This window comes from Portunus trituberculatus, chromosome 23, assembly GCF_017591435.1.
Source record: "Portunus trituberculatus isolate SZX2019 chromosome 23, ASM1759143v1, whole genome shotgun sequence".
NCBI lineage: Eukaryota > Metazoa > Arthropoda > Malacostraca > Decapoda > Portunidae > Portunus > Portunus trituberculatus.
This window is the reverse complement of record NC_059277.1, coordinates 12,123,320-12,135,819: the sequence shown is the minus strand read 5'-3', so window position 1 is coordinate 12,135,819 and position 12,500 is coordinate 12,123,320. Positions and strand designations below refer to the sequence as shown.

Here is a 12,500-nt window from a genome sequence, read left to right as displayed (position 1 = left end):
ACTCGGCCTACTCATTCTGTGTGACCCGTGAGAGAGAGAGAGAGAGAGAGAGAGAGAGAGAGAGACGTCCTTCCCCTCTCACTACGACAGTTTTCCAAGGCCACAGAAACAACTATATAACCGGGTTCTCAAGACAGTTTCTCCTCTTAATAAACTAGAATTCATGCCAATCTATCACCAGAACCATAAAAGTACTCTTAAACACACGAGTATCTTCAACTGGAACCTTTGGAAAGCAGTGATGGCAAGAGAGCTAAGCGTTTCAGAATACAGATAGACATTTAGTTGTGGTGTTAGATAAAGAGGTGAACAAATTAATACGATAGATAGATGGTAATTATTCATTCATATATTCACTCACTCACTCGTTCGTTTCGTGAGTCAGTGAGTCCAGTAGTTTCTCAGTTCCTTTGTCACGTTGGTGGGTAAAAAGCTCATTCAATTTGTTAAGTGGATCAGTTACTTTGGTATTGCGACGTTCATTCATTCACTCATTTCGTCATTCATTCATTCAGTCAGTCAGTCAGTCAGTCAGTCAATTGGTTAAATATTCTTTCTTTCTTCACTCACTTACTCACTTTATTCAGTCAGTTTGTAATTCGATCAGGTAGGCATGTTTTATGTTTGTGCTTTTGTTCAGCCAGCCAGTCAGTCAACCAGTCAGTTAGTTAGTCATACGGCCAATCATTCAGTCATTCACTCAATTAGTCAGCCAGCCAATTTAATCAGTCAGCCAGGCACTCAGTCACTCCCCCACTCACTCACACATCCAGTCACGCAACCAACCAGTAACCCAGTCAGTCAGCCAGTCAGTTACCCAGTCATCCACTTAACCACTCAGTCAGCCTATCACGAATACAATCAACCATACACACACACACACACACACACACACACATTCATCCACCCACAGTCACACCCACCCACTTAGCAATCGACCCATGCAATTATTCACCCACCAGTCACCCATCCAGTCAGTCAGTCACCAACCAACACCCACACACTCCCAGCACCACCCGCCTCCCGCCATGTTTCCCCTTGTATTCTCCGAAGTGAGGGTTAGGAGGGGAGGAGGGCGGGGAAGGGGATGTCTAAGGCGGGATTTACGCTCTGCCTCTACCCTGGGGGCTTAGATACCCAGGGAGACACACCATAGGCCTATTCACAGCCTATACCTCCTGTCTGGACTTCCCGCTGCTGCCTCAGACCTACATACATACATACATACATACACGTACATGAAAATACATACATAAGGAAATGAAATGTTTAAATGCTATGTTTGTTCAGTAAATGATTGCATGATTTGTGTGTGTGTGTGTGTGTGTGTGTGTGTGTGTGTGTGTGTGTGTGTGTGTGTTGCCGCTTCCTCTTCCTTTTCCTTCTCTACCCACACCACTGTCACCACTATGAGCAAGGCAAGGAGGAGGAGGAGGAGGAGGAGGAGGAGGGAGAGGAGGACTAACAAACATTTTTTCTTTATTGGCATATTTATTTAGTCCTGATTAATATTTCACCTTCTTTTCTTCTTCATCTATTAATTCCTCTACACTGAAACGCACACACGAAACAACGAGAGAGAAGAAATGAGAAACAAGAAATGAAAGAAGGAGAAAGAAAGGAAGGAGGAGGAGGAGGAGGAGGAGGCACTAAAGTGGGAGGAGAAAGAGGAAAGGAGGGTGAGAGGAGGGAGTAGGAGGCAGGAAGAAAGAAGGGAGAGAGGGAGAGGAGTAGTGAGGGAGGAGAGGGGGGGTGAGCCGACTACCGCACGCACACCACACTCTCCGACTCTACTTTCACTCGTGTGTCAGAGCGAGGCGGATGTGTGAGTGTGTGTGTGCCGCGCTGTGGTGACTTGAACGCCTTACTAGTGACTCTAATGTGCTTCTGGTGACTTACTTGGATCGCCTGTGCTTCTTATGTGGTAAGTGTGAGCCTCTTTACCTCCTGTGTGTGTTTTTGTGTGTGTGGGGAAGCAAAGGTTAGTGTTCTGTCTTTCTGTCTATAGGCTTTCCTTGTGGTCGTGTTAAAATTTGGTACTAAGGTTCTATATATTATTTTGTCAATCGTTTGTGTTGCTTGCGTGTGTCAGTCGCTTCCCACTCACTCTCGCATCCAGTCACGCAATCAACCAGTAACCCAATCAGTCAGTCAGTCACCCAGCCATCCACCAAACCACTCAGTCAGACACTCATTCACTCCATTCTCCTTCCTCTCCACCTTTTCTCGGTGTGTTTTGTCTTCTCCATTCAAATCTTGTAGTCGTGATAAGTGGTCGTACTGAAACTGGTGCTAATTTTTTTTCTTTGTTAGTTTATAGATTGTATTGTTTACCTATACATAAGGCTAATTTCTACTTCCTTTCATTTATTCTTTATTTTCTGGCAATGTTATCTAAAATTCGTGGTGGTGACAGCAGCAACCTGTGTCTTTAATGGCGCTACTCTTTGTCTTTATTTTACTTTTCCATTCATGTGTATTACTTCTTTACGTGTACTTAGGGCTAAATTCTGCTTCCTCTCCCCCTGAAGCCCATTGTCGTGGCAACTCTCATGCACTAACGCGTCGAAACAGGCGGTGAGGTTCGTGTAAACTTGATATTCCAACACGAACACTTCCCCTTCAGTACTGGGACGCATTTTTACTTTGAGATTTATGTGTGATTATACCATTTTATTGACGTCAAGAAGGATGTATGGAGGTCAAAAGATTAATGGGCACAGTCTTTACTATTTTAATACCCTCCATGAGTTTCTGAAGCTGTATAAAATCGCCAAATAGTAAGCAGAATGAATATAGAAATACGTTCTGGTACTGAAGGACAACATTAGGAATATATTCTGAATCGCTTCTAGTATCACCTAAATTACTTTCAAAACCTCAAGTTATATGTTATTTTCAAGGATGTATCTGTAGTCCTCAATATATTAGTAGTGCGTCTGTCACTCGATACTGAAGCTGCATTCCCCCCAACCTCATACTCGGGACAACTTTTAAATTTCTTCATTACTAGGACGCATTTTTACTACGAGGTTTTGGGTGTGATTGGACGATTTTACTCACATTAGGAAGGGTCGATGGAGGTCAGAAGATTAATGCACAAAGTCTTCACTGTTTTAATTCCCACGTAAGTTTCTGAAACTGTATAGAATCGCCAAATAGTAAGCAGAATAGTAAGCAGAATGAAGGGGTTAATACAGACACTTTGAGACTGATGGTGTTTTTTTTTTTTTTTTATACTTTATTATTATTGTTATTCATTATTTTTACAAACCTTTTATAATAGTTTCCCAATACGAGTCTTTTTACTTTCATTTAGGTGCGTTGCTGATGATGGTGACCTTAGTTATTTTGCCACGAAGGTTTTATAATGATTTTCCAGAACGTTTTAGAATAGTTTTCCAATCCCTCTTCCTCCTCCTCCTCCTTCTTCTTCTCCTCATTACCTCTCACACCACACCCATTTCTTCTCCTCCTCCTCCTCTTGTTATCACCTCACACATTATACTCGTCTTTCCTCTTTCTCCTGTCCTCACCTCCCACACCATACTCATCCCTCCTCCTCCTCCTTCCATTATCCCACGTTCACTAGCTTACATAATTAACCAAAAACTTGTACTCTATAAACGACAAGCTGCGTAAACTTTCGTCTTCCTTTAGAATTATCACCATAACTTTAAGGCTTCGAAGAAAAAAGCCTCCTTAAATTATTAGAATGTATTGAAATGGCATCAGAATCATGAAATACCCCAGTAACATCAATTCAGGTAGAAAAAAAGACCTGGAATATGCTTGGGATTACATCATTTTACCTTAAGTCAGCGGGAAAATTACTAGAAACATCCCTCCTTTCCAACGTCCTCCTCCCTTCTTTCTCCCCAAGTCGGACATTCTAAGCAAAGGAAGATGCCTCTCAGATTACTACCTTGCGTCTCCTCTAGTTTACATTCCTGGGAGTCGATCTTACGGTATTACTCATTCTGAAAATACACACCGCATCCCGACACAGCCCCACACACCCCCAGCCTTTCCTTAGTACTCATGACTCACTGTTTACATGTTTGTGGGTGTTGGTGGGTGTGTGTGTGTGTTCTTCTTCTTCTTCTTCTTCTTCTTCCTTTTCTTCCTTTCTTCTTCTTCTTCTTCTTCTTCTTAAGCAAAAAAAATAAAGAGAAAATGAACAAAAAAGTCATCAGTGACCAACTTCTCTTTCATGTCTATGTCTTTGGCGTGATGCAAGTAGTGTGTGTGTGTGTGTGTGTGTGTGTGTGTGTTGCGTTGCTAATGATTCAAGCCTCATTAGAAGGACAAGGAAGGGCAGCGAAGGATGTTTCTAATTTTGTATGAGTTGCTGCATCACTTCCCTTCACTAACAGGCGTCTGGCATTGTCTTGTTCTTTACTTTCGTTTCCTTGTGTTGTGCTTCTTGTTGAGACTCATGTTTGATATCAACGAGGAGGAAAATTTTGACGTGTTTGGTGGTGTAACACATATTATCTTTTTTTTTCCTTTGTGTGTGTGTGTGTGTGTGTGTGTGTGTGTGTGAGAGAGAGAGAGAGAGAGAGAGAGAGAGAGAGAGAGAGAGAGAGAGAGTGAGTGTGTGTGTGTGTGTGTGTGTGAGTGAGTGAGTGAGTGTGTGTGTGTGTCATGTAACTTACGTAGACAGACAGATGGACAAAAATAAAGACATACAGAGATAGACAGACAGACAGACAGATGGATAAACTCGACAAACACACCCAAACATGAGATTTACACACAAACACAACGAGGCAGATAAGAAAGAGAGATAATATTAGTATCTCTCTCTCTCTCTCTCTCTCTCTCTCTCTCTCTCTCTCTCTCTCTCTCTCTCTGACACAACCACCCGTCATTGCCTCATCTTCTATTCTTAACCATTGTTCGATAATTTCTCTAATAATCCCATGATGAACTGAACTCTTCCTCTCGCTCTTTTCCTTCCCTCTTGTCTTGCCTTGTTTCCTTGCCCTCCCTCACCTCCACACCCTCTGCCCTGCCCTGCTCTGCCCTTCGCTACCTTAAACCTTAGACATAAACTATAGACACATACGTTGTTGTGGATCATGTTTGGAAGTGTTGTGTTAGCCTTGTCACTACTACTACTACTACTACTACTACTACTACTACTACTACTACTACTACTATATCACTACCTCCGCCTCCGCCTTGTGAGTCATCCTCTAGTGTTGTCCTTTGGGAGATCAGGTGGCCAGTGACGTAGGTGAGGTGAGAGACTCTGGGAAATCCCTTGATATTCTAGAGAGAGAGAGAGAGAGAGAGAGAGAGAGAGAGAGAGTACTTCCCCGAGGTCCCATTGGTATGGCAGCGACTGTGTGTGTGTGTGTGTGTGTGTGTGTGTGTGTGTGTGTGTGTGGAGTAGAATGCTAACAAGAACAGACCCCACCACCACGAGTAAAGTCAAACACAAATATGGTGTTTCTAAAAAAAAATTCTCGTTTTCTCTTTCATTTTCCTTTATCCCTTCTTCGTTCTTGTATTATCTTTGCTTTTGGTTCCCACTTTCTTATTACCCTTCATATTTTTCCTCTCTTCGTTTTTAAATAGTATCCCTGTCTTTGTTTTATTTCCCAGTAACTTTTATTGTTTTAATTTTCTTTTTCCTTTTTTCTTTCGTTTTTTGTAGTAATATCGTTGCTTTTTGGTTCCCACGTTCTTATTACCCTTTGTATTTTTCCCTCTATTCGTTTCTTTTTCCTCTTCTTTTTTTTTGTAGTATCATAATATTTTCCTTTTATTTTCGTTTTCTTATTACCCTTTATATTTTTTTCCCTATTCCTTCGTTTTCAAATATAATCCTCTCCTTTCTTTTGTCTCTATTACTTTTCTCAGTAACTTTCTTTGTTCTCACTTTCTTTAGATCTTTTTTTTTCTTTTTCCCTGAGTCATTTCTCCCCTCCAGTCATCACAAGGCAGCGATGAGGAGCAGAGGTCATCAACACTCCCATGAGCCTGTGACCTGACTTGACCTGACTCCCACGCCGGGCCGCCTGGCGAAACACGTGTCAGATGATCGCTTTCCCTAAATAGGTCACGGTCATTTGTTCTCCTTAGTGTGACTCAGAGGCAGCACACCACGGCTCTTCCTTTTCTTCTATTCTTTTCTCTTTTCTTCTCTTTTTCTTCTCTTCTCTTCTCTTTTTTTCTCCTCTCTTCCCTTTTTTTGTATTGATACACACCATTTGCAAGTACAGGGAGTCTTTCACCGGTTAAAGGGACTGTGATGAGTACTTCTTAATATTAGTAATAAAAAAAAAACATTGAAAAATACGTATACAAATAGTCTTAATACTAATAATTTCTCTCTCTCTCTCTCTCTCTCTCTCTCTCTCTCTCTCTCCGTATCTATCCTGTTCCTCCACACGTAGTTCAATAGATAAGCAGATCCACTCATTACACCGATAAGCCATGTGATATCTGAGAACCTTCTGCTTTCCTGTCCTCTTCTACTATCACCTCAGTAGTCCCAGGTCAGATTGCCTCGAGAGTGTCGCAAGGTCCGTTGTGGCCTGTTTCTATGTCACATGATCTATCTCTCTCTCTCTCTCTCTCTCTCTCTCTCTCTCTCTCTGGCTGGCTCAGGCGTGCAGCTTTTCACTAATGAGCAGCACGACAGGTGACCATTGGATAGGGGCTGGAGGGAAAGATGCGTGGTGAGTGCTTTCTCTCTCTCTCTCTCTCTCTCTCTCTCTCTGGGTTCTGTTGTTGTGGTGGTGGTTGTTAGTCATTGTTGTTGTTGTTGTGGTGGTGGTATTTGTTGTTGTTGTTGTTGTTCTTGGTCTTGTTGTTCTTGATCTTGATAACGAGCCTGGTGTGGCAAGAAATTTTCCCTTCCCGGCTGTAGTATCCCCTGAGATAATTAACCTAAGCTTGAAATACCCTCGGGAATCAAAACCCCGGGTTGGTTATTTCCCCAGGGAGAATTTCTTGTTCACATTTTTTTTATCTTTTTAGACCTTTTCGTTGGCCTTTGGTTGTCTTTCGAACGGCACTCCCTGACGCGCGAGCCTTCTCACCTGTTCTGTTTCCCTTTCTCTCATCTTTACTATTATTATCTCATTACTATCAATTTCCTTCCTTTTATTATCTAATTCATCTATTTTCAAACATGTATATCCCAGTAATGTCCTTTTATGTTTAGTTGTTGCAGTGTTTCGCCTTTTCTTCTGTCCTTGCAATTTTTGGCGCCACAGTGTAAGTCGTTCTAAATCACCACATTCTGTCCCCGCACACTGTAACACACTTCCTTGATTTATTTCTGTACTTTAATTCTTCTATGGTATTCACTCATAATCTGTGCATCCTTTTTTTTTTTTTTTTTTTTAATCCTACGGTGCTTATCTTGTATTACCTAGCGGTTACTTCACCATTACCGCAACGTGATAAGGAACTATAGACTGGTGACCTCGCGATCTTTGGCAGTGTACACAGGCTGAGACCAAAGAATGAGATGGGATGCGCGGGAACTGGGAAGAGGCGGGGTGTCGCAGGGTGGGCCGCTATATCGCTCCATCACGCCAGCGCCAAAACAATGGTTGGGATGGGGTAGATAAACTTGCCGTGAGGAGTAGTGAGTGTCAAGATTGTATTCTAAAACACCTCTGCGACAAAGATTAATTTTAAAGGCTCTAGTTGAAGTTGTATTAGTTCTCAAGGGTGTGTTTGTGAGGGATTAACAAGATATCTATTGTTCGTATTCTGAAACACTGAGCCAGACATATTTAAGAGGCTCTAGTTGAAGTTGTATTAGTTTTCTAGGGCGTATTTACGATTCCAGTGGCGTATTAACAAGATTTCTTTGTTCGTATAACTGGTTTTCAAGGGTGTGTTTACGGTTCTAGTGACGGATTCACAAAATTTCTTTATTGTTCGCAGGAAAAGACTTGACTGGCCGTTTCTGTAGCGTTTGAAAGTGGTCGTGATGGGAGAGAGCAGTTTTGTAGTAAAGATTCTGCCCGCTATGGAGTGACGCGGGTTGATGTCTTATCTCTGTGGAATGTCATTGTTTCCTTTGTTGGCGTGATGCAGGGTCGGATTAATGAGGAAAAACTGTAGATGTTGAGATTTATGCTTTGTTTTGTATATTCATTTGTTTATTTCAGTTTATTTTTCTTACATAACATGATTAATTTCCGTCGTTGACCAATCGCTATTTTTTCCCTGGTTTCTTTCTTCCATGATCGAGAAGAGATGTCGCGATGAATGACTGGAATGAAGGTAGTAATAGTTGTTAGTGCAGGGAGTGGAGAGCTTGTACTTAATTGTGGCGTCAGTGAGAACCTTATAAGAAGAAGAAAGCACGAGAGATTGATGAACAGGGATAATAATATAAGTGTTTTGAAAGGACCGCCACTTGTAGGCTAACTGTTTTATTGCAGTAGCTCTAATACGTGTCTAGGTTTCGTTCTTATTCCAGTTTTATCTTATTATTTTTCTTTTCTCCAACTCATAAGCGCCTTTCTTTGCGTGTCAGTGTTGGCGGAGACTGGAGAGAGAGCGGTGTAGGAGTGCGCAGTAAGACACGTTGGGCCGCGCTTGGCACCGCCTTCCCCGCGTCCCTCATTCAGACACCGAGTGGGCGGACTTTCTCTTCCTTCTCAGTTCTCACCCAAACAAAGGCGTATAAATATCCCCCCTCAATATATTTCTCTCTATCTCCGTGGAAAAAAAAGAAAGAAAAAGAACACACCTCCTCCTTTGTTCTTATTTTGCTCATGACACCAGCCATTCTGTCCAATTGACTTGCCACGCTATTTCACCCATCAATTGCCTGTTTCTAGTCTTCCCAGTTATCCCGCAGTCATTACCACCGTGATACAGAGAACAATGGCCGGCAGCGAGCACAAGTTACCCGGGCGAACGTGTTTTCCTCAATCCTGTGTCAGCCTTTCCCTTCCTCGCCGGGTTGCCAAACTGAGGAACGTATTTTGAAACGCTTTATTCTCTCACCACGACTCTTTTCAAAGGCCACAATGATGATATGCTGCGTTCTAGTGTTTCTCATGCTAAAAATGTAAAGTCGTGGAAATGAAATCCTTTGAAGCTCGTGTAACTTTAGTATAGGCAAATGTGTTTTAGAATATGGCTACACATTCTGAAGCGTTGTGCTCTCTCACCACGACTCTTTTTAAAGGCCATGATGATGATAAGCGGCGTACTATAGTGCTTCTCATGCTAGAAATGTAAAATCGTGGAAATAAAACACTTAGAAACTCGTGTAACAGTAGATATATAGGCAACAGTATTTCAATTTATGGTCACACTAACCGCGCCACTCACCACGCCATGCACCACGCCGGGTCACCTCTACAAACAGCCTGAGAGCATCACGCCAGCAACACAATATAGAAAGTCTGAGATAGGCCCCGCGGATGGCTTGTCTTTCCCCAGCAGATGTGAGAGAGACCGGTGGAAAGAGAAACGTGGTTGAAATTTCAGGTGTGCGTTGAGTGAGCCAAACCCGAGAGAGCGAGACGAAGTTAGTTTAGGTCCATATTCAGAAACGCTTTGCTCTCTCACCACGACTGCTTTTCGAGGCAACATTATATATTGATGATTAGCGGGGTTATCAAGAGTGTTTCTCTAGAAACGTAAAAAAAAATAAATAAAAAAAATCGTGTACGTATTGATAAAGCCTTTTGAAATAATGGAGATGAAGTACAGAAATGGTTGAGAATATAAGCATTAGAGTAGTGAAGATGCTTACGTGAGCGTGGATACGAAATGTTGAGGTAGTGCTTGAATATAAATAGTTCAGAGTGGAATGGGACCAGAAATTAGAATGCAGAATAAAGAATGAAAAGTTTAGTGAGGGTTGCATGTTAGTCAGATTCTAGAAAGCAAGACAAAACTGGTATTTCTAGACTCGACTGGTATTTGTAGCTCTTAATCCCTTCAGTACTAGGACGCTTTTTTTTTTATCATGTGTTTTGGGTGCAATCAGACGGTTTTATTGACACCAGCAAGGGTCTATGAAGGTCAGAAGATTAATAGCCAGAGTTTTCACTATTTTAAACCCCACGTAAGTTTCTGAAGCTGTGCAAAATCAGCAAATAGTAACCAGAAGGAATATGGAAACGCGTCATGATGCTGAAGGAGCTAAGAGAAATTAAATGAAAGGAGAGACAGAAGGGCAAATGTTGCAGTCATGATGGAAATGTTTAGAAAAAGCAGGATATTTTTTTTTTGGTTCAGTTGCACAAAAAAAAAACGTAATTAAGGAAACAAAATAGAAGATAAAACAAAAAATAAATAAGAACTAGCCACTCAAAACTTAATATTCACAAACTATTCTCCTCTCTTGCTCAAGAAAACAAAAACAAACGAATGACTCACCCGGAAAATACATTGCTCTTCATCTTTTCTTGGCTTTCCTGTGCTTTCACGAGGCTGGTGCGCGCGGAGGCAGAGCAGCGTGGCTTATGACTGTGTGTGTGTGTGTGTGTGTGTGGGAGAAACCTGCAGCTGCCGCCCTCCATTCTGCCGTAATGATGAGCACGTCCGCGTCAGAAATAGAGGAGTGGTGATGTGAAAGCTGATTAAGGGAACTGTTTTGTGAAGGACGAGGGAAATTTTTAAGCAGGAACAAGAGAACGGTTATAACTTTTTTTTTTCTATATTAATTTGCCGTATTCATTTGTTTCGAGGTGTGATAGAAAGGGTGGATTTTAAGTGAATGTTGAGAGACGTGGTGACTTGATAGTAATGCATCAGAGAGGTTTATCTTTGCAAAACGTGTATTAGAAGGATTCAAGCAACGAAAAATGTAGTAGTAGTAGTAATAGTAGTAGTAGTAGTAGTAGTAGTAGTAGTAGTAGTAGTAGTAGTAGCAATAGTAGTAGTAGTAGTAGTAGTAGCAGGAGGAGGAGGAGGAGGAAGAGGAGGAGGAGGAGGAGGAGGAGGAGGAAAGTATAAAAAGAGGCGGAAAAAAAGTCGAAGTTATGAGGGTGAATAATGTTTGTAGCAATGGTGGTGGTGGTGGTGGTGGTGGCAGGAAATATGGTCCAAGTAATGGTGTTGCGTTGTTGTTATTGTTGTTGTTGTTGTTGGTTGGTGGTGGTGGTGGTGGTGTTGTTAGTTTCGTGGTTCTGCTTATTTCTATTACTGACATCCCCTCTCTCTCTCTCTCTCTCTCTCTCTCTCTAGCAGTGACCAACAAGCCCGCCATACTTAGCGTGGAGAAAGCCCAGAACAGAACATGTAGGTTACCGTGTGTAGGTGAGAGAGAGAGAGAGAGAGAGAGAGAGAGAGAGAGAGAGAGAGAGAGAGAGTACAGATTAACGTAAGGAATGAAAACACTCTGATCTAATTTCCTGTTCCCTAAAGGTGGTTATCGAATACTAATAGTCAATTCGTTAGTAATAGTAGTAGTAGTAGTAGTAGTAGTAGTAGTATTTCTTGTTGTTTTTGTTGTAGTAGTAAGTAGTGGTCGTAGTAGTAGTAGTAGTAGTTGTAGTAGTAGTAGTAGTAGTAGTGGTGGTGGTAGTTGTTCTTGTTATAGCTGTGTTGTAGTAATAGAAGTAGTAGTAGTAGTAGTAGTAGTAGTAGTAGTTGTATTATTATTATTATTATTAGTATTAGTATTAGTGGTTGTTATAGTAGTAGCAGTAGCAGTGGTAGTAGTAGCAGAGACTCCCTCCTTGTGTGCCTCTCTACCTGCCTGCCTGACCGTCTGTGTCGCAGCTCCATTCACAAAAACAGGTTTCATAAAACATCGTTCGCTCACTTCACCAAATCACTTCCGTTCAAATCTTTTCGCTCGCAGCCAAGACTTGACCTCTCCTGTGTGTATTTTTTCCTCCTCCTCCTCCTCTTCGTCAGTTGCCTTGCGTCCCTTTCTTTCTGTCTGACGCAAGAAGAAAGGAGGAAGTTGTAAAGGCAGTGTGTGATAACCTCTCTCTCTCTCTCTCTCTCTCTCTCTCTCTCTCTCTCTCTCTCAAGAAAAATGTCTATTCGTCGTCTATATTGTTGTTGTTGTTGTTGTTGTTGTTGTTGTTGACAATGATAATGATGTATTACTACTACTACTACTATTACTACTACTTGTTTTGATTCCTCCTCCTCTTCCTCTCCTCCTCGTCCTCGTCCTCGTCCTCGTCCTCCTCCTCCTCCTCCTCCTCCTCCTCCTCCTCCTCCTCCTCCTCCTCCTCCTTCTCTCAGTACACTTACACTCCCTTTTTACCTACATACCGCACTGCCCCTCCTTAAAACCTTCTCCCCCCATTCATCCCTCTTGTTTCTCCCCTCACGAAATGCAGCGGAGGAGGGAGGGAAGGAGAGGAGGAGGGAAGGGAGGGAAGGACTTAACGAACCTTCTCCCACACACCTGGTGAAGAAAGGTAAATAAAACACAGGGTCAGGTGTGTTAGTGAAGGGGTGTTGCAGGTGTGTGTGTGTGTGTGTGTGTGTGTGTGTGTGTGTGTGTGTGTGTGTGTGTGTGTGTTTAGTGATGGAGATGAGGG

General features: G+C 42.2%; 1 protein-coding gene across 1 annotated transcript in view; it reads left to right on the top strand.

Moving 5' to 3' along the window:
• The first annotated feature begins 1,812 nt into the window (after nucleotides 1–1,812).
• LOC123507796 overlaps nucleotides 1,813–12,500 on the top strand; it is a 37,842-nt gene continuing 27,154 nt past the window's right edge. The window contains 1 exon segment of the mRNA XM_045261001.1: nucleotides 1,813–1,924. The gene's annotated coding sequence lies outside the window, so the exon portion shown is untranslated.